Consider the following 21,427-nt stretch of genomic DNA (forward strand, 5'->3'; position numbering starts at 1 on the left):
AGCATGCAACACATGTTTTATAGGATCTCAGTTTTTAGAGCTTCATTTACATTGCCGTTTGTCAGTAATTTTGCATTTTCAATGACAATTTTTGCTAATGTAGATTTATCATCTTTGCTCTAGCTTATAAAACTGTTGGTAACTATTCAAGAAAAGCTCCTAGATTGAGTTGAAAGGTCAGGACAACTTAATTTCCCCTTTTTTACTTTAATTTAAATTTGTCTCTTTATCATTTGTTAATGTTTGATTAAAAAAACGTTGAACAAAAAAATTTTAATAAGATTATTTAATATGTACTTTTTGACTCTTAAATCAGATGCTAAATTTTTTTCCCTTTAAGGATAACAACATTCACTAATATTTGTCTTTAATTTAAACAGTATTTTGCATAATTGCTTAGCATTCATTAGATTTCATTTTCAGTAATTTTCTCGCGCATCGCAAAGGTTAGCAACTAATATTATTAAAACTAGCCGATATCCCTGCACGATGCGTGGTGCATTTTGAAATATTTTGTAAAGAAAATATCTTTTAACCCATTGCATTCATTAATACAATTATTGTTAGTCATGTTTAATTTACAGAGTTTAGTTAGTAAAACTAAATTCAAACCAAAACCTAGTTCCTAACCATAATCAAGTCCTATTAAAGCTCAATTTTAAAATTAAAATTCTATTGAGTGTATTTAGTGCCAAATCTGCCAAATTTAGATTTGGCAACATTCTCTGTAATTTTTTGTAAGTATCCCAAACTAATATTAATATGAAAATTTGCAATATGCAGTTGTTACTCGTTTGATAGTCATAAACAACAATAGTTAAAAAGTAATTCCAGGAACATTTATATTTAATTTCCCCTTTAAAGCTTTCAAATATGAAACTCCTCATCATAAGTAGAAAACTTTGTAAATTTACAAAGCAAATTGCCAAATATAAGCATTTGCATGCCTTAGAACTATAAATTATTATTAAATAAAAAAAAAAGTTTCTTATAGCTAGGAAACATGAACGGAATTTACATTCTTTAATGTGTTATTATGTCATTGTCTGAACGGTCCACTTCCTATAGAAGATTGCATAAAGTTCATCCCTTGCACATGTAAACTCAGACCTTTTAATTCACCTTCTTCCACAAAGTACATTAAGCAACGCATAAATTAACATGAGGTCTACTACATTGATGCTTAACTACATCCAAATAACACTCAAATTGATTAAGAATGAAAACATTAATATCCAAATGTTTTATGGAATCAAAAGCATATCATTAATTAACAACAAAGAATGAACATTGATAAAAAGCAAGTTAAATTCAAAAGAGAAAGAAGAATAAATTAAAATGCTCATGAAAGATGAAATTTGTGTTGTGCTGATATCTAGCAATAATATGTAGTTAAGCCATAAATTTCCTATAGGGCCTTTGAGCACTGTAGCACCAATAGGTGGCTAATGCCTAGTAGTAGTTGAAATGAAATTTTAACCAAGGATAGTCATTAGTCAACACTATATAGTTTCAGTTACGTGAATGGAAGTTAGAAAGTAATAAAATGACGTATACTAATAGTTGTGATAAGATGCTCTAGATTTTAACCTTTGCATATGATGATCATTGTGCCCAAAAAATAAAAATAAACCCAGTTGATTGCTGAAATTAAAAATAACATCCCAAAGAAAATAACGGGACATTCCAATTATGATGATACGTTTGTGGTATTTGCAAAGGTGTGGAGAGAGAGAAATTGGATACAATTGGATTCCTTGCCATTGCCCTTGTCATAGGATTTCATAAACCATATCTTTTTATTTGTTTGTAATAATTCAAACAAAACACCCAACACATCAAAATTGCAAACTCTAATATTGAATTGATAACAACACAATTAAAACCTAACCCTCTGTTGCAAACTCTAATATTAGATTGATAACAACAACAAAAATTAATTTAGTTTATATTAGTTAAAGCACACTATTTGTGTTTCCTCTTACTTAGCCAAGAACGTAATCACTTTTCTAGAATAAAATTTCAAAAGGAGAAAAAGAATAAAATTTCAAACCCTTACTCACCATGTTTGAACTTTACAGATTTCAAAATGCAAAACTGCGATTTTGCCATAGGACTTACTCATTTCAAGCACAATTTGTCCAACAATACATCAAGAATTTGAGTTATAAAAATGTGATTGCTAAAATATGTGTAGCTAAAGATTTTAGAAAGAAGAAGAAATAAAAGAGAAGTGATTGTAAAAGGAGACTCATGGCTAGAAGGAAGTGTACTAATTAATATATAACTTAGATAATTGAAAGAGGTGGGCAACTGAAGGGTTAGATGTAGAACAGCTATATAACTTAGATAATTGCAAGAGGCGGACAAACTAAGGGTTAGACGTAGAAGAGCTTAATTAATGGTATTTCTTCTCTTTTTTTTCTTTATTAAACAATTAATGGTATACTTGAAATTTTAAAAGTTATTTTAGTCAATTGAGACTTGAGAGAGAGGATTGATGAGGAGTAATAAGTAATAGATGAGGTGTAACTTGAACCAAATAAAAAAACTGGATGGCTATCAAAGAAGGCGTCACATAGCATAACCTCATACTTTCTTGCATGAAGTCTCTGCTTATATATATATATAGGATTCCCAAGATCCATATAGCGGATATAATTTGGATAGCGATTAAAAAGCATCCTGACCAAGCAACTCAAGATAAGATTCCAAATCGGTTACTATTCAAAATCAGCTCCAGCCACTGATATGAACAGTACCCGCATTATGAACAGTAACCAAATCCGGAAAAGTAAGGGGACAAAGCACTATTCATTGGAACAGTAAAAGTTACTGTTCACTGACACAATCATTCAGAATTACTATTGCTTTCGGTGGAAACAGCTTTCACCTCAGTAAAAGCAATTTACTCTCCGTAACTTCAGCAATCTTCAGCCAGCATCCAAGGCTCCATCCAGCCTATATAAGGAAGCTAAGACTCCATTCTTCAGCAGGTCCAATTTTAGGAGCAACTTCAGCAACTCCAAAATTCCCTCTTCTTCCAACCAAGAGTTTAATTCAGCTTTGCTTCCTCTTTACAACCCTTAGCATTGTAATCAGATGGCTCTAGCCTATTTTCATTTTTGTAATATCATGGCCTCAGCCGGCCTTTATCTGTATTATCCGCACATGGCCTTAGCCGGCCTATATATATATATATATTCTTTTTTTTCTTTTTCTTTTTGATGATTGATTTTAATCGTAGCCTTGGGACAAAAGGGTCCACATCTATACATTCTGCCAAAATAAATAAATAAACGAATACAATGTATCTTCCATGTCACCAAATAGACCCACAAAAATCTGAAAAATCAAATCTTGGACCTTGTGTGTGAGGAAATTCTTTTGAGCAATGTTAAAAAACAAAAAATTTGACACATTTTTGTATTAGGGACTACATGTTATAAACTTATAGGTTGCATATTGGGTTACACGTATGAGTGGAAATTGACTGCAAATTGCATTTCAATTATACGATTGTCGGGAAACATCGACTTGAGTAAACGAGCAAGTCATTCGGACACTACAGTTTTTTTTTTTTTTTTTATATGTATGATTAGAAGACTTTTTTAACAAACACCATAGAATTACAAAGGACCAGAGTCCTTTACAAGAATACCAACCAAACAAGGACAACAGTCGATACCAAAAGACCCCACAAAATTATAGATCAAAGACCGTTTGGCTAAATAATGAGCTGCTGCAGCATTTGCAGACCTGAACAATAGTTCTAATTCTCCTAGGAATGTTGGAACCGCAAGGGATAAGGATTGATAGCAGACAAGGAAGTCAGTCACCGTCCACTACCACTAAATCACAGCCTTCATCAATTGACATGCTTCTTGCCCACCTTTGAGCTTCAGTCTCTGCTTGAAGAGGGAGGGTGATAAGGCCCAAACCAAAATATTGGCCAAAAGGCCCAAAGCTTAAAAAGGCATAATATGAGTTAATGCCCATTGTGGTCCAAGCCCTATTGCATAAGAGGATGACTTGGATAAAAAATAAAATAAATAAAATTAAATTTAAAAAAAAAAAAAACGATCCTCATTATATAAAGAGTAATGCTACATTTAAATGTTAGATAAAAAATAAAATAAAAAACAGAAGAAGAGAGAAAGAAGAAAAACAACATAGGTCTTCTAGGAAACTACATGTGGGTTTAATTACATTAAACCCCTATAAATAATTAAGAAAAGCTTCCATTACAACTTGACTAGTCAGTTTGGACTTTGGAGTACAACATAGATATGACTTGGCTGGGAGCCCTCCAACCATTAAGCACTGACAATGAATAGAATGAAATTAATTAATATTATTTGAATGTTTTAAAATAAAATAATAGAAGGTAAATAACCTTATTTATGAGTAATATAGACGAAAATGAATAGAATCATTTTATGAAAATGTTACTATTAGATCTATATTTTAAAATAAATAAATATATATATTGGAGAATTTTAGGAATTTTAGTAAAAAATTCATTAAATTTTATTTTATTCCTTTAAATCCTTTCCAATTTGGGATAGGGAGTGAAAATTTGAGGAAATAAAGAGTAGCTCCATCATATTCATTCCATTCTCTTCCACTTATACTCCCAATCAATGGAACAAACTTTTCATTCTCTCAATTACAACTCTCAAACAAAGGAATGGAAGAATATTCTAAAACTATTCTTTTCATTCTATTCATTTTCCTCTTCCCAAACACATTGTTATAGAGACTCAAGAGAGTGTAAGTGACGAATTTTGGGGGTAAGAGAGAAAGCCTAGAATTTCGCAAAATAAAGAACATTAATATCATGGCATCTTGTTCTTTTTCTAACATTAGATCTAATAAAATCCAATGATTCAAAAATAGTGTAACTCTTGTAAATATACACCAAGTATAACTTAAACCCATCCGATGCATAGGATTGCAATTGTCAATCAAGTCAAGTAGCAATATTGGCATAGACCATATTTTTGTCCACAAGCCGACAATGGGCTAAATAAATGAGTGTGCCCTTGACCCAGATGTGCCTCACTCCCAAATAAATCCCATCCAAACTCCAAAGTATCATGTTGGAATTAATACCACAGAGCTGAGCTTTTCACTCCTGGAGAAAGTGAAATAAATATAGTTTCTTGTCATTAAACAAACATTTACCTGTCTTATAAGGTTAGAGGGCATTAGCATGCTTACATTACCAGGAATCAAGATTTATAGGATAAAGATCCTGGGCAGATGCACAAGAAGAGTATATGCATCTCTATAATTAATAATGATTACGAGCTCAACACTATAGATATCTAGGGCCACATGTAGTCATATCGAGACGGAACAATTCTTCAGTTTGTGAAAAATATATTGAGTTTCCTCTTACAAATGTTGGAGTTGAAAGTTGAAACCACATAGTTGATCTTTTCTTTTCTTTTTCTATTTTTAACAGATATCCAAATCTTTTTGAAACCTAACTAGTCCATAGGCTGTTTGGAGCAATAGGCATAGGCAACCGTCCTGTTGCACATTCATGAATAAATCTCTTAGGTAACTGCAAGGAGCCAGGGAGTTGGCTGTATACTAATGGAGGGAGCCAAACTCAAGATCACATGACAAGAAACTTGAGACTAATGAACCACAAGACTTACTCACAGTCACATAGCTAATCCATTTATCTTTGGGAGTTGGTGAAACAAATATATAGTTACTTATCATTAAACAAGCACATATTACTTGTCAAAGAAGCTAGATGGCATGCTTAGTTGATTATATATATTACCGAGAGTCAAGATTAGTGGGATAGAGATCCCGGGCAGATGTAGAAGAAGAAGACCCAATCCATCTAGCCTTTAATGACTGAGTGAGGCTCTGACTTTCCATTGAGCTTTCACGTTGGCTCTGACCAAATTGGTCTCTTAAGGAATCAAACGTCCATTCATTACTGTAAATTTTTAGATCCATGTTCAATTCATCAACGACTATTTGTCCTTCAAGCATGCTCACTACGGCACTCATGGTGGGCCTAAGTGCTGGTGATGGATTAATGCATAATAAAGCCACCTTGATCATTCTAAGTGCCTCTTCCTTACTGAACTCAGACCCCAATTCTGGATCTACAGGCTCCATCAGCTTCCCTTTCTGATGTAAAATGATGGCCTGAAGGGGCAAAGATGAGAGTTTAAGAGTGAGAAGGAAACCAATGAAAAAAAAAGTGATTTAATTTTGCAATTTTCTATTAATGAGCAAACCTATAAGCTTCTTATTCAAATGATGACAAAATATCATTGCACACTTTTGGCGCGATGGTCACTCTACAACTATTAAGTACTTGTAGTGTGTGGGGGAAAATATTAAGGTTCAAGTCTCCAGAAGGGAGCTTCACACACATATATATTTAGATTATGTTAGAATAGAATTTATATATTGTATAAAAAAAATTATGAAAAATAAGGAGTAAATTAACAAAAGAATAGTTTTTATAATTTAAATATAAAGCAATTAATAACAACTTCTTTTTAGTTGGGAAATTCATCCTTTTCATTTTTTTTTTTTTTTTTGCAAAATATAGTTTACTTTTCCAATGTGTTGAAGAATTTTAACAAAACCTTAAGACATTATCAGCGCATCACTTAGATTTCAATGAAAAATTAGTTATGCAACTTGAGCCTTGAATATGCAAGCATAAAATATTGTTCAATTGGCTAAATTCTTGCCTCATAGAGCATCCACATTCATTTATCCCAACTCTATTCTATTTTACCATCTAAAAAGCTACTTTATCAATTATACAATACAATTTTACAATACTTCCACATCAAAACTTCTATTTTCCTATTCTACTCATTAAAATAATATTTCTACACAATAAAATAATATATTCCACAACATTATTTATTCTCTCTCTTTCTTTCTTTCTGCTCAAGATCCACCATCACCTCCATCGCCGCACCACACACACCTGCCCCCTCTACCAGCAGCAACCCATAATCTACCGTCAACACCAAAAAAAAAAAAAAAATAACCCAGACCATCAAACCCTCTCCGATCATCAACACCACCAAAAAAAAAAAAAAAACACACACACACACACACATACAGCAACCCACAATCTGCCGTCAATCACCAACCAAAAAAAAAAAAAAAACCAAACCATCAAACCCTCCGATCATCAACACCACAAAAAAAAAAAAAAAAAAACACGGTCAATCCCACACCACTGCACCACCAGACCCACGCCGCTGCACCTACTGCCCAAGTCGTTGCACCACTAGACCAACGCCGCTGCATCCACCGACCACGTCGTAGCCCACCAAAATCACACCTATTGAAATCAACCCACCGCCACCCATCGACCCAAAACCCATTCCATCGCTAACCAAACCCAGCCCAGCCCGCCGAGACGCCGATCCCAGCCCACCGCGATCTCCCACATTTAGTTGACCCACGCGGAGACGCCGATCCAAACCCAGTCCACCAATCGACGCCGATCCAACATCCAAAATCCAAAACCCAGCACTGGTGCAAGTTTCGAACGAGAGAGATGTGAGAGAGGGAGTGAGGAGGGAGGAGCTGTTGTGAGAGAGAGAGTGAGGAACTGAGAGTCAGAATGAGAGAGAGAGAGAGAGATGAGAGATCGTGGAGAGAATGAGAGAGAGAGAGAGATGAGATAAAACTTTAAGGATAAATTTTTTTTTTCCCATTGAGCTATAGTGCGGTTCTACATTTAGAACCGCACTGTAGCTCAATTGTATATTTTTTTACAATCCTGACGTTTTACAACATTCAATGGAGGGAGCATTTGGGCCTAAATGGGTTTTTTATGCTTAAATTTGGAATATAGCCTTTTTGATGTTGATGCTCTAAAAGTCGGGGTTAGACAATTTTAGCTAAATTATGTATGATGATTTTCCACCTTGAGCCTAGGGAAGCATAAAGCAGGTTGACCTAGTCAAAGTGTCAAACGGAGTAGCTCCAAAAGATGCAACCTGGGTTCATGCTTCATATGGTTCTTTTAGCTGCAAAGTTTCAAAAGAACATGGAAAGGATGTATCTTACCCAATCTAGAAGACATGCAGGATTCTCGTTTGGTCCATGTTTCCTGTTGTCCTTCCCAACAACAATTTCCAATACAACAACTCCAAAACTATAAACATCTGCCTTGTAAGTTAAAATACCTCATAATACATATTCTGGTGCCATATAGCCCTGCAACATATACATTCAGTTACGATATTTGGTTCACTAGTATGATAGTATAAATTTCTAAATCCAACAGGACCAACAGCAGTTAACTATCAACTTTTATTAAGCATGCAATCATGTAATTAAGACAGCCACCATATGAGAGAGTATAGCTTCACTGTACTAGAAGTGATAACAAAACAATAAAGGAAAATAATAGACCTATTACAAATTTTATTACAAAAAACTTACAAAAGTATAAACAAATGTGATTGGTGCCAAATTAGCAATATAATAATTAAATTCTTAATTACTTTCTTGGTTTATGTTTTAAAAGTTGACTCGTCAGTTTGTAAGGTCTACGTAATAAAATTAGTAATAGTTTGTTTTTAGAAGAAAATTTGTAATAATTGTAACCAAAGAAAAAAAAAAGCAAGAATAACAACTAATACGTATATTAAATTAGAGAGTTACATTTTTTGAAAGTGGCAAAATGGATCAAAGTGCTTGAGTAATTGCCGTCAAAGATAAATGTTTTTTTCCTCCTTTTTTTTGGGGGGGGTGGGGGCAGGGTGAGGTGTGCTAGGTGTGTGGAGTAGTAGATATTGTGGTGCGAATCCTAAATTAGGCCTATTAGTAATTAGTACTGATTCATTTTGTTGAACCTGATTGATGTTGGATAACTCTTTTTTTTTAGAAGAAAAAAAGGGACTCACGTGTGTAATCATCGCTTCACGCCTCATGGTACATTGTCACTTACATATATTGGTAAGCCTATGGGAGCCACTATAGCAGGGTGTGCCACCACTTGACTCCATTATTACAATTTCTGCATATTAGGAAGTATGGGTCTGTACTAGTACTTGAATTCACGACCTCTTGGCACGTGGTTCAAAATTATGGATCCTTTTGAGGGCTTCCTATCGCTGCATCACACTCACCAGTGATATGTTGATTAACTCTAATTGCTGCTATTTGAGGGATTTGATTTTTACCTTCATATCTTATGTAATCTTATTATGAGTTTATTTTCTTTCTATCTTAGATGTGAAATTTGGAGAGCCTATGGTGAAGCACATGATTCCTTATTGTAGCCAGCTGGTCATGGATTAATGTAAGGATTTTTTTTTTTCTCATCATGTACTTTTATGTGTTAAAATGTCTGATAATTTTAAAATGTGGACATTCTCACATCAATTGTGAATATGTGTGTGAACTAGTGTGAAAAAATATTTTCTTAATGTAATTTGGGTTGAATTCTTCTTGTGCTTGGTGCTAATTCCAAGAAAGTCTATGTACTGATTCTTGGGTTCTTATCATTCTCCCATGCTTGGTTATGACTTATTGGCTGTATTTTTTCTATTTATACTACTTGGTGCTAATTCCAAACAAATCCTAGGCCCTACCCATTTTGTTTTATTCCACTTATGCCTATACGTGGTTCGGATCTCTATCCTTATACAGGGGTTAAGACAAGGAGACCCCTTGTCTCCTTTGCTGTTTGTCATAGTTATAGATGCAATTAGCAGAATGTTGGATAAGACTATGGATCTTATGGTTGTGGTCTTGGTCAAGCAACGTATTAGTAGATTTTATGTCTCTATGAACAATTTAAGTGTCAATTCCTCATGCAAGAAACCCAGACCTCTCACTATGCCAACACATATTTTCTGCCTTGCAGACCAATCCAATTTTAACTGGCCATCCGCAGAACCTGGAATTGATGTTTAGAAACCATTAGTGTTTCGCCCTCATTCTTCTATTATCAACATAAAATGCATGGACCAATGTAGTAAGGTATGAAAAACTTGCTTACCAAACAAAGCATGTGCAAGGCTATTATTTTCCATGTATTCATATACCAACAATATTTGTTTTCCTTAAATACAACATCCATACAATCTAACAAGATTAGGATGTTGTAAACCAGATATTATGCCTATTTCATTCACAAATTCATGACTTCTTTGCTTTGATTTTGATGAAAGTTGCTTAACTGCAATCACAGTACCATCAAATAGAATAGCCTACATCAAGAATAGAAAAAATGCATTATAAAAAAGGATGGAAATATAAATTCATTCTAGAATAGAAAAGGAGCTATCGAATACCTTATAAACTGATCCAAAACCACCTCCCCCAATCTCGTTGGCAACATTGAAGTTATTAGTGGCAACTTTTATTTGTCTATATGTAAAAAAAACCGGTTTGCAAATATAATCCTTTTAACTCTGTCAAAGGCATCAAGCTAAGATGTTAGACTGCATCTTATAGTATAACAAGATCAATTTTTTACCAATTAAAAATGCATACCTTTTGACTAGTTAGATGACTCTTAAAGAGGAGAAGAAAATTAAATGCCTTTGGAAGGCACTATATTGTAGTTGAACACACAAGCTATAAGGGGGAGAAAAAAGAAAAATAGATGAACGAGTACACTTTATTCTAAGTGTCTTTTGCTTCTTGTTCAATCACAAGTTCTTTACTAGCAATCAAAAAACTAGATGAAAATGCAAAATATTCCATTCGTTTATCATAGAATGGGAATAAATAAATAAAAAGAAGCAATGAGAATTCTTTTTTTCCCCATGACTCCATAGGCTCATTATCATCAAAATTGGAACTCAATGACCCAAATAATCATGCATCATCCCAAATAAAAGATCATAAGCTCTGAGCCCAGAAATCCTACAGTTTCTTTTTAAAATGTACTTTGGAATGCTGATCATCTAGGGAAATATAGTTAAGTGATTAAACTCACCATTTCCTGATAGCTTAAGATTTTGGGACAATCGGCAATTTAACAACGATAATGAATACTGTCCTTTCTAATATCCACGTAAGATTTACACAAATTACCATTTTCATGTGATACCCTCACTCCCAAATTCCTTTCCACCAAAGAATGCGCAAAATCATAAAAATATGGAGTAGCACCACAACTACAGCTCCAACCACAATGGATATCCTCATCTTACCATCATCAAGGAGACTGAAATCTACTAAAAATAAAAATAACTAAGGACAATAATTTTAAGATTGCATTCTGTGTTGGAAATACTGAATGAATAGTATTGTATTTCTCAAGTAATAAAATATACATGAGGTTCTTTATATAGGAGGTAGAGTGTGTAGTAGAAGTATATGTGATATACAAGTAAACAAGGTGGGCCTAAAGCCCACAACCTATTACACGTTAACAGCCCCCCTCAAACTCAAGGTGGGTGTGAGATTAATTTGAGGTTGTCAAGTAAAGCACAAAGGCGTCCCTTAGGATATGACTTGATGAAGATATCTGCAAGTTGATCTTTAGAGGAGACTGAGAACAGCTTGAGAGCATCATGGACAAGATGATAATGGCTAAAATGACAATCGATCTAGATGCGTTTAGTCCATTCATGGAAGACATCATTATGAGAAATATGAATGGCACTCTGGTTGTCACAATATAGAGAAGTAGCAGAGGATGTGGACACACCTAAGTCCTTAAGAAGTCATTGTAGTCAAAGGAGCTCAGATGTGATATCAGCGGAGCTCAGATGTGATATCAGCAAAGGCACGATATTTTACTTCAGTACTAGAGCGGGCCACAAGGGTTTGTTTCTTGCTTTGCCAAGAAATCAGAGAAGAACCAAGAAGAAAGAAATAACCAGTGGTGCACCTACGATTAGTGGGATCTCCTGCCCAATCAGCATCAGAGAATGCACGGAGAACAAGGAGAGACTAAGCAGAGTAGAAAAGTTCATGGAAGAGAATGCCCTTCAGGTATCGAAGAATGCATAGAACAGCAGCATAATGAGTCAATTGTGGAGTAGACAAATACTGGCTCACCTAGTGAACAATATAGTAAATGTTTGGACGAGTGATAGTGAGATAAACTAGGCTGCCAACCACGCATCTGTAAAGAGAGGGATTAGACAATGGTTTCCCCCCTGAGGGAGTTAGATGCGCATTAAGTTCAATTGGAGTGTCAACAGTCTTGCTATTAGTGAGTCCAACTCGAGATAAAAGTTCAGAAATATACTTGGCTTAAGTAATATAAAGTCCATCTGTAGAATGAGTGATTTCAAGACCCAAGAAGTAGCTGAGATGTCCAAGATCTTTCATCTTAAACTGCTAACTAAGAAAATTCTTGAGTTCTTGAATGCCTCTAAGGTCATCACCAGTTATAATCATATCATTCACATATAGGAGAAGCAAAATAGTGCCTTTGAGTTCTTGAATGCCACTAAGGTCATCACCAATTATGATCATATCATCCACATATAGGAGAAGCAAAATAATGCCTTTGTCAGTGCAACGAAGAAATAAGTCAAAATCATAATGACTGGCACTGTAACCCAAACAAGAGATGCTAGAGCTAAACTTGGCAAACCAAGCTCGTGGAGCTTGTTTAAGACCATAAAGTATATGTCAAATGTGACAAACCTTGTTCGATTCAATAGAGAGACCAAGAGGAGGTTGCATATAAACTTCTTCACTTAAATTATCATTAAGGAAGGTATTTTTGACATCCATCCTAAAAATGTCCCATTTACTGGTAGTGGCAATAGCTAAAAGGGCACAAACAGATGAGATTCGAGCAACCAGAGCAAAGGTCTCTTCATAATTAATTTCATATTCCTGTGTAAAACCTTTTGCAATAAGATGAGCTTTATATCGCTCAATGGACCTATCAAAGCAAGTCTTGATCTTGTAGATCCACTTACAACCAACCACAAATTTCCTAGGAGGGAGAGTCACCAAATCCCAAGTATGATTTTTAGATAATGCATCAAGTTCCTCTTTCATTGCAATCTATGATAAAGGGCTACTGGAGGCCTCACGATAGCTATGAGGCTCGTGCAGTGTAGTAAGGGAAATGTAACAGTAATAGTAAAGTAAATGTGCAGGAATGGATCTTACCCGAGTTAAGTGACGAGGTGGAATGTCTTATGCAAGATCTTCAGGCGGAGCAAGAGCAGGGGACCCAAGCCCAGGGTTGGGTAGCTCGTCTTTGACCTATTCATCTTCCACCTATTCATTAAAGGGGGATCTAGGAGAGGCATTAAAAATATTTGGTGGTTGAACAAAGAAGTCTATAAGAGGATCAAGAGCAACTATAGAAGGAATATGTGGCTCATCTGAAAAAAGATCTAAGACAGAGGAGGTAGATGGGGAGGCACAGAAGTGAGAGAGCTCGAAAAAGAAGCTATGTTCCCAAAAGACAACATTGCTAGAGATACGAAGACAATGAGAGACATAATCATAACACCGATACCTCTTTTGAGTTTCACCATAGCCAAGAAAACAACAAAGTCTAGACCAAGGCTCAAGTTTGTTATGCTCTTGCGACTGAAAAAGAATGAAACAGGCATAACGGAAAGAGCAAAGGTGGTGATAGTCTGGAGCTGATCCAAAAAGGCACTCATATGGAGTTTGATTTTGGATGGCCAGACTGGGAATGCAATTAATAGCATGAACAACATAAAGAGCAACTTCACCCCAAAAAAGAGTAGGGACTTTGGTAAAGAGAAGGAGAGCACGAACAGTGTCAAGAATATGACGAAGTTTTCATTCAACTTTAAGTTTTCATTCAACTTTAACTTTTTACTGAGAGGTACCTAGACAAATTAGTTGATGAATAGTGCCATAGGAATGCAAAATAGCTTGGAGAGCATATTGACTGTATTCAAAAGCATTATTAGATCAAAGAATTTTGATTCATTTGGAAAATTGAGTTTCAACCATTTTTGCAAAATTACAATATACTTGCAATAATTCAGAATGATGTTTTATATGAAAAATTCAGCTATAGCGGGAATAATCATCAACAAAGACAACAAAATATCGAAATCTACCAATACTAGAGATAGAGGAAGACCCCCAAACATCATAATGAATTAGGTCAAATATATCAATGGAAATTGATTCACTAGTATTGAAAGGCAAAACTGGTTGTTTTCCTAACTGGCATGAAACACAATCAAAATTTTTTGTGGACACTGAACCTAACAAAACTCTAGAAGCCAAGTGTTGCACCCGAGAGGAAAATGCGTGACCAAGTCAAGTATGCCAAAGTGCAAGGGAATGAATAGAAGAAACTGTAGCAGCTGCAGTAGCAACAGAAACAGAAGCAACAGGTAGAAGACAAAGGTTGTCCACGAGAAACATACGCCCAACTCTGGGACCAGTCCTAAGCTCCTGTCCCGTCCTCTGATCCTGTACAGTACACCCAGAATAATCAAAGGTAATACGATAACCCAACTCAGCTAATTGTCCCACAAAATAAATTGTAAGAAAGGTTAGGAACATTAAAGACCCCAAGGAACCGAGAGGTTAAAGGTCGAGATAGAACCTATATTATGACCAAACAATGTGGAACCATTAGCTATGCAAATATTAAGAGGGTGTGGTGCAAATTCAAGTTGAGAAAATAAGGATGAGTGAGGTGTCATGTGGTTGTAACAAGAAGAATCCATAAGACAAGAGAAATGAGACATACTAGATGAAACTGAGAGAGAAGAGGAATAAGATGCATTACCAACCATACGAATGGTATTAGCGATTATGTTTTGAAGGTCAACCGTGGAAATGGTGATAGTGGATCTAGAAGACTTGGACTTTGCGGAGATAGAAGCCGTTGGTTGGATACTCTCAGTGTTAGCAACAGTAGCAGCAGAAATGGAAATAGCTGATTTGTTGCGTTAATAGCAAGTCTCAATATTATGGCTAAGACGTTTGCAAAAACATTTGTTGGATTGTCGGCGACGATTGTTGTAATAAAAAGAAGACCTGCCTTTATTCTTCATTTAGAAGCAAAATACACAAAAATGGACTACAAAAATGAAATCTACGCGAAAAACTGGGTAATGAGCACATGTACTGCAAAAAAGTCAACTTTGAAAAAAGTCAACGGTCAAAGTCAACCAGCGAAGCAATGACATCAGCAAGATGACGTGGATGATGACATTAGTGGAGACTGGCGATGACATGGCAACTGACATAAGCTAGGGTTAACATAAGCAGGATGACGTCAGCAGGTTACTAGAGGCGTGTGAGGCGCGTGGGCAAGTGAGATGCATGGGTGTGTGAGGCGAGTGGGCGCGTGAAGCGCATGGGAGAGTGAGGCAAGTAAGCACGTGAGGCGCGTCAGCACATGGAACGATGAAGCAGAATTCTCTGGCGGCGTGTGTCTTTGATGCAGATTACTTTGGGCAGCGTATGAGGGCACGTGAGATGCCCAATGACGTCAATTCTTCTCTGATGATGTAGATCAGAAGAAGACAATTTCGATGGTATCGGTGACGAGAGGATCAGGGCAAAATTTTATGGCTGCAACTGGAATGGTAGTGGTCTTCAATGTATGACGGCGACGGCAACAATGAGTCTAATGGTGAGATCAACGGCAGAGGTAGCGAAGAACACTAAGAAGATAGGACTGCAGATTGCACACCAAAAATTCAGAGCAATGGCTCTGATAACATGTTAGAAATACTGAATGAATAGTATTGTATTTCTCAAGTAATATAATATATATAAGTACCATTATATAGGAGGTAGAGTGTATAGTACAAGTATGTGTGTAGTATAAGTATGTGTGCTATACAAGTAAACAAGGTGAGCCTAAAGCCCACAACCTATTACATGTTAACAGAAATATATTTAGCACCATACAAAAAATCCAAAGAAGGATAGAAACAAATGGCTCAACGACAAATTGGCATAGCATGATTATAAAATGATGAAGATGGTAATAAAGTTTTTTTGTCATCATCCATCTAAATGCACTTTAACATGGTCTTCAGTCTTTTATCTAAATGCAGATACATATGAAGTCTTTTATCTAAATTCCTATGATTCCATAGTTCATCAATCTAATCTGAGTGTGCAAGAAATTCGACAACATCAAGATTCTCAACCTCCAATACAATTACCAGCTTCCACAGAGATAACTGATATGAGGGGACCATATATTCCTCTCTTTGGGGTAGCTATTGTTCCTTTCCCAGCCCAATAAAAGCGAATCATCAAAACTTTGTTTTTTACATTTGCTTCTGTTAGGTTTTAGACCCCTTAACACAATATGTTTAACCTAATATTAATCCAAGTTGATTAACAAGTTTGTTAATTAAATCTAGGTTAAACAAATATGTGTAAAACAAATATAATACGGAAAGTAAAGAAGACACAGATGTGATGACCCAAGAAAACCAAACCGGCAAAAATCCTGGAGATGATTTAACCTAACTATTCTCAAGGTAAAAACAAATCCACTATGAAAGAATTGAAGTCTGTACAGTAAGACTCAGATCACTAACATCCTATTACTACCTCGTATAGAAAACTTACTACCACGACCACATGACAGCTTCGAGTCCACGGACTATTTCTTTCCTTGATCTGTAGCCACCACAAGTTCTCCTACTTGTGACTTTGAAACTCCACTCAAAGGTTTTAGATCTCCTTGAAAGTTCTTTATGCAGCAACTGAAACAACCATCAAGTTCTTGATATGAATCTTGATCTTGATAGCTCTATGTGTGTGTTTGAAGTTAAAAACCTCTCAGATCTCACAAAAGATCCAACACACAACTCAACAAAGACTTTTTAAAACGTAGCTAAGGTTTTTCCTTTTATACTTGGAGTGAAACACTTAACCCTACACGTCATATGAGCTTGGGCTGGTTTGAGAATTTTGCAGAAAATTACTGATCCATGATTCTCGATCGATCGAGTCTAATTTTCAATCGATCGAGCCTTGCAAAAATTGAATAGTAATTTTCTGCAATTACTCGACTCCAAACTTAATTTAAACCAAACTTTGAGCAAGTCTTAGAACCCTTCTTCATCAACCCCTAATATCAAAATTTTTCAACACCAAGTTTTCCTGCAGCAAATTAATTCATTTAACTCCTCTACTGTAATATAGAGATAAAAATAAATTTGACAGAATACCTGAACATGAATATCAATATCCGCCTTGCAACACTGGAAAAAGATCTAGTGTCTCTGATTACTATGTCCGCAGAGTGAAGGTTCACTTTATAAGGTCCGTTTGATAAGTAGCGGGCATAGTATGTGATCAAAAGAGGAGACAGGCATGCACTTGTGTATAGTTCAGACTAATTCATTCTGAGTATGGATACATTATTTGCTATATAGTCATTTGCGCTAGTGTTAATACCCCAAAATCTTCCAGAGCTACTAAATCCCCAATTCTCCTCACACGAACATATTTCACTGCACCAGCTGGGTCAACATCCGCTTCATACTTAACGTTTCCAATTGTGATTGCTTTCCCACCACAATTTATATGAACTAAATACCAACCTACATAGAAGCAGCACTAAATGAAATACAAGCAGACACAATAGAACACCAATGAAATTTCCATTTTATTGTTAACTAATTTATGTATTGTCTTGAACAAGATGAAATATTAACTAAACTCTTTTGTTCATTTTGGAAGGACATTACAAAAGAGGAATGCCTGACTAGACAATTGAAGTATGATTTGCTGGATTTCTCATTTTGGTTTCATTTATGATTGATCGTTGTCTGTCCAATCATCCGGAGGCTGCAGTACACTCATTTTCCAGTTAGAGAAGAAAAAAATTAAGAGGAAAAAGGATATATAAATTAATTAATTAAAATTTTAAAAAAATTTTAAAAAAAGGAGCACTACTAAGTTAAAAGTTGTGTCATGTCTGATATATATGCAGGAATTGGTCCAGAGATATTACGGCCCTTCAACATCCTGCAATGTAAATAAACTTCTTATTAGCAAAACTGCTGTAAATTTAGTTAGCATTCCAATCCACAGCAATTTACAACAAAATAATGACTTACAATCTTTTCATGCCTTTCATGCTACTTAAGTTTGGAAATTTTGAACCCTCTCCCACTAAGTCACTGATCTTTCTACGTAGAGTTGCACCATCAAATAGTTTTAGTTCTTCAACAAAACTTGAAAAAGAAAAAAAAAAAAAAAACACTAATTTAAAAATCACATAACATGAACGTATCCTAGAGATTATGCAGCTCATGGACTGTTGACTCTTTTTTCAAGAACTGTACATTGACTTAAATGGCAGATCTCACAGCTATGTTAAATTACTCAGGATAGAAATGCTAGAAGGAATTGGCCCCTCAAAATCAATAGCTTGGATCTCTCTGTTAACAGCATAATTCAAATGGATTTAGATCAGACCTAAAAGCTATACTTTAAAGAGATTTAGATATAAAAAAAATGAAAGTGAAAGCACATACAATCTCTGAAGTTGTTTCCAACTTTGAAAAAAGTCGGGCATTATTCCAATGAAGTTGTTACTGCTAATTCTACTGCATATGTGTCCCAAAATGGAAACAACATTGAACAAAATACAAACAGTATTAAGACTGCTGCAATCACCAGAAGGACTATAATTATTTTTCAAGTAAAACCTGAAAATGCAAATATTTTTTTATCCTCATATTTAGGGTCTATTTTCAATTTGGCCCTCTCTCTCTCTCTCTCTCTCTCTCTCTCTCTCTCTCTCTCTCTCTCTCTCTCTCTCTCTCTCTCTCTCTATATATATATATATAACCGTCATATTAGTCTTTTAGATTTGAAACTCTTTAAGCCTAAAACTTAAACTAAGTTTGTAGTCAAATTTTGTCCATGACAATATACTTTCTAACGTTGTATTACTACACGTAAACAAAAACAATGAAGCGGTGGTGCGTTCTAGCAATTCAATGAGTTCTGTAGTGGCTTATCAATTTCTTTGTGTTTTTTTTATGTGTTTGGTTAGCAAGAAAGAAAATGAAAGGAAATAAAAAGAAAACTTTAGTGTTTTTATAAAATCATTTTATGTTTTTTTTTTCTTAAAAAATAATCATTTCATTTTTTTTTACTGATCTAGATTTTTTATTTATTGAGATGTTGACACGATATTTTTTAAAGTAATTAATTATTTTTTATTTGTCACAAGTGTGTTCAGTTAGGAATACAAAAATCTTATGTTCCACTTATGTTCCACTATGACCTAATCCAGGTTTGTTAATTTTGATAAAAATTTCAATTCTCAACTCCCACTTTGGTTCATCTGTTGGTGGACGCAATTTGGCTCTGTTACTAATTTTTTCCCAGGACCTCTAATTGACTCCTACAAGTATTTTACAACTACTTATAAGACAAATCCACATGGTGCTAAATTTCCTGCAACCCTACACTTTTCAAAAAAATACAAGGTCCCCTAGATCTTAAAATGGCAATATGTCAAGGAAGGCAATGTTCTTACTAGGCAATGGTTTGTTAAATGGTGGGACAAGTTCTCCCACACCCAAGATGTTATTGATAATGTTGTCCTGGAATTCCTTGCTTCTACTCAAAGCACTGTTAACACTATTGCTCATGTCAAAGCTCAAGCTTTGGCTTACCCCCCTGTTTAGGCAACCATGCCTGAACCCAATGCACCTGCTACCACATCTGCAACTAAACCTGCTAAGTCTTCTACCAAGACCAAAAAGAAAAAGTCTACCTTTGATGGTCTTAATAGAACTGACATAATCGCTCTGTTAAATCAAAATTGGAAGGATGAGGAAGAAGTTACAAATGCTAACTCAGGAGATGAGGAAGATGATCAAGAATCCAAAGCATCCTCTAAAGCCTCTGTTGCTAATGATAATCCTTATTACCCCTATAATCAGGAATTATTTGTTCATGATAAAGCTTCCACACCAGATTTGTGTGCGAATTAACGCTGTCGGCGCAAGAAGCCAAAAGGGCTAAACATAAAGCTGCATTGATACCCTGGTAAAGTTGCACCAACTCAACTCATTCTATTAAAGCTATTTTGATTCCTAGATAAAAGATTGGCTCTTGCTCTAGTTGTTCCCCACGGGGGATGATTCCCTCTCTAGACAGCACATGCATTGCTGATCTAATATTTACTGTTCACTATTCACTGTTTAAACAATGTTTTATTTTGCCTATGAAAGGGATGTCCCTTTTAGGTTAGAGGCATCACTCAATATTATTAGTTTCAAATTTCCTATAGTTTCTAAGCTACCTTTAGGAGGTCCGAAGCTTGTAACCCTTTTCCAATTCTAGCTCAAATCTTTGTATCTACTATTACCTCCTGCAAGTGTTTTAATCTATTATTGAAATTGTGTTAAAATATCTATTGTTATTATTTTAAGCTCTTCTGCCCCCGTATGGTATTTATATATAACCCATTTGGCCACATTTGATTAAACATGTCTAACGCTCTTGAGAAACAACTCAAAATTATGCTTACCCTCCACTAAGAGAAGTAGAAATTATTTGGTGTGGTCATGATAGAGATTATGTGACTAAATGTTTAAAGCCTCAATCTGTTAGTTAGGGAAATGTAATTAATATTTGATGATTCGAAATGTATATTTGTGATATTATATTTCCAAGCAGTGGTGGGAAAACAGCACCCCAATTTTTTTATTTTTATATATTCTGTTTAAAAAGAAGTCAATTATCATTAAAAATATTTGGGTCTTTTTATAATGGAGAAGGAGCCTTAGGCCTAGGCTTTGGGCTGGCCTGGAGGTAATTTTGGTATAAACCTACAAATTGTACCGATAAGATGCATAAAATGGCATATGGCTGACTTAAATTGCACTAGGGGCAGGGAGAATGTGGAATGAACCAACCAATGCAAGGCTTCGATCTGTGTACTGTTTACTACCCCCTAGTTTATCAGATTTTGAGCCTTCCTCGACCATTCTTGGCTATTATGGATGGGAGAAAGGCTTAATTATATCAATGCCAAATGGCTCTCTGGTGAATACGTTGTTAAAAGTAGATGCAGCTACAACAACTTACAGACAGGAGAGTCCAAGGTGGGTGGTCACTGGTCATCAGCATCAGGTACTAGCTAATAAGGAGTGATACATTGCCTTTGGACTTGCATATATAGCTGCATATAATGTGTACGTAGTTAATGAGCATGAGAAAGCTGTAGAAAAAAAACATCGCGTGGAGCACTGAGCAGGACTTCAAGGAATTCTTTTAAGCTTTAGATCAAAATCTGGACACAGATGGTATGGAGTTGTGTGCCGTTACGATGTATTTTCTGTGGCGAAGATCTTTTTTTTTTTTTTTTTCTATTTGAAGAGTTTTTAAGATTAGTTTGGTCAAAATTTTGTCCACGAATTTGATGAGGATGTGTCAAAGATTTTGTCTAAAATTAAATTATTTTTTTGGAGCCTTTAAATTAAACTAGTTC

The 21,427-nt window shown here is 35.3% G+C and overlaps 1 pseudogene; it reads right to left on the reverse strand.

Annotated features, from left to right (window-relative positions):
* Nucleotides 1-5,796: 5,796 nt before the first annotated feature.
* LOC142635392 (putative LRR receptor-like serine/threonine-protein kinase At1g07650) lies at nt 5,797-19,580 on the reverse strand (annotated as a pseudogene).
* Nucleotides 19,581-21,427: the final 1,847 nt, after the last annotated feature.

Source organism: Castanea sativa, chromosome 5 (genome assembly GCF_040712315.1).
Source record: "Castanea sativa cultivar Marrone di Chiusa Pesio chromosome 5, ASM4071231v1".
Lineage (NCBI taxonomy): Eukaryota > Viridiplantae > Streptophyta > Magnoliopsida > Fagales > Fagaceae > Castanea > Castanea sativa.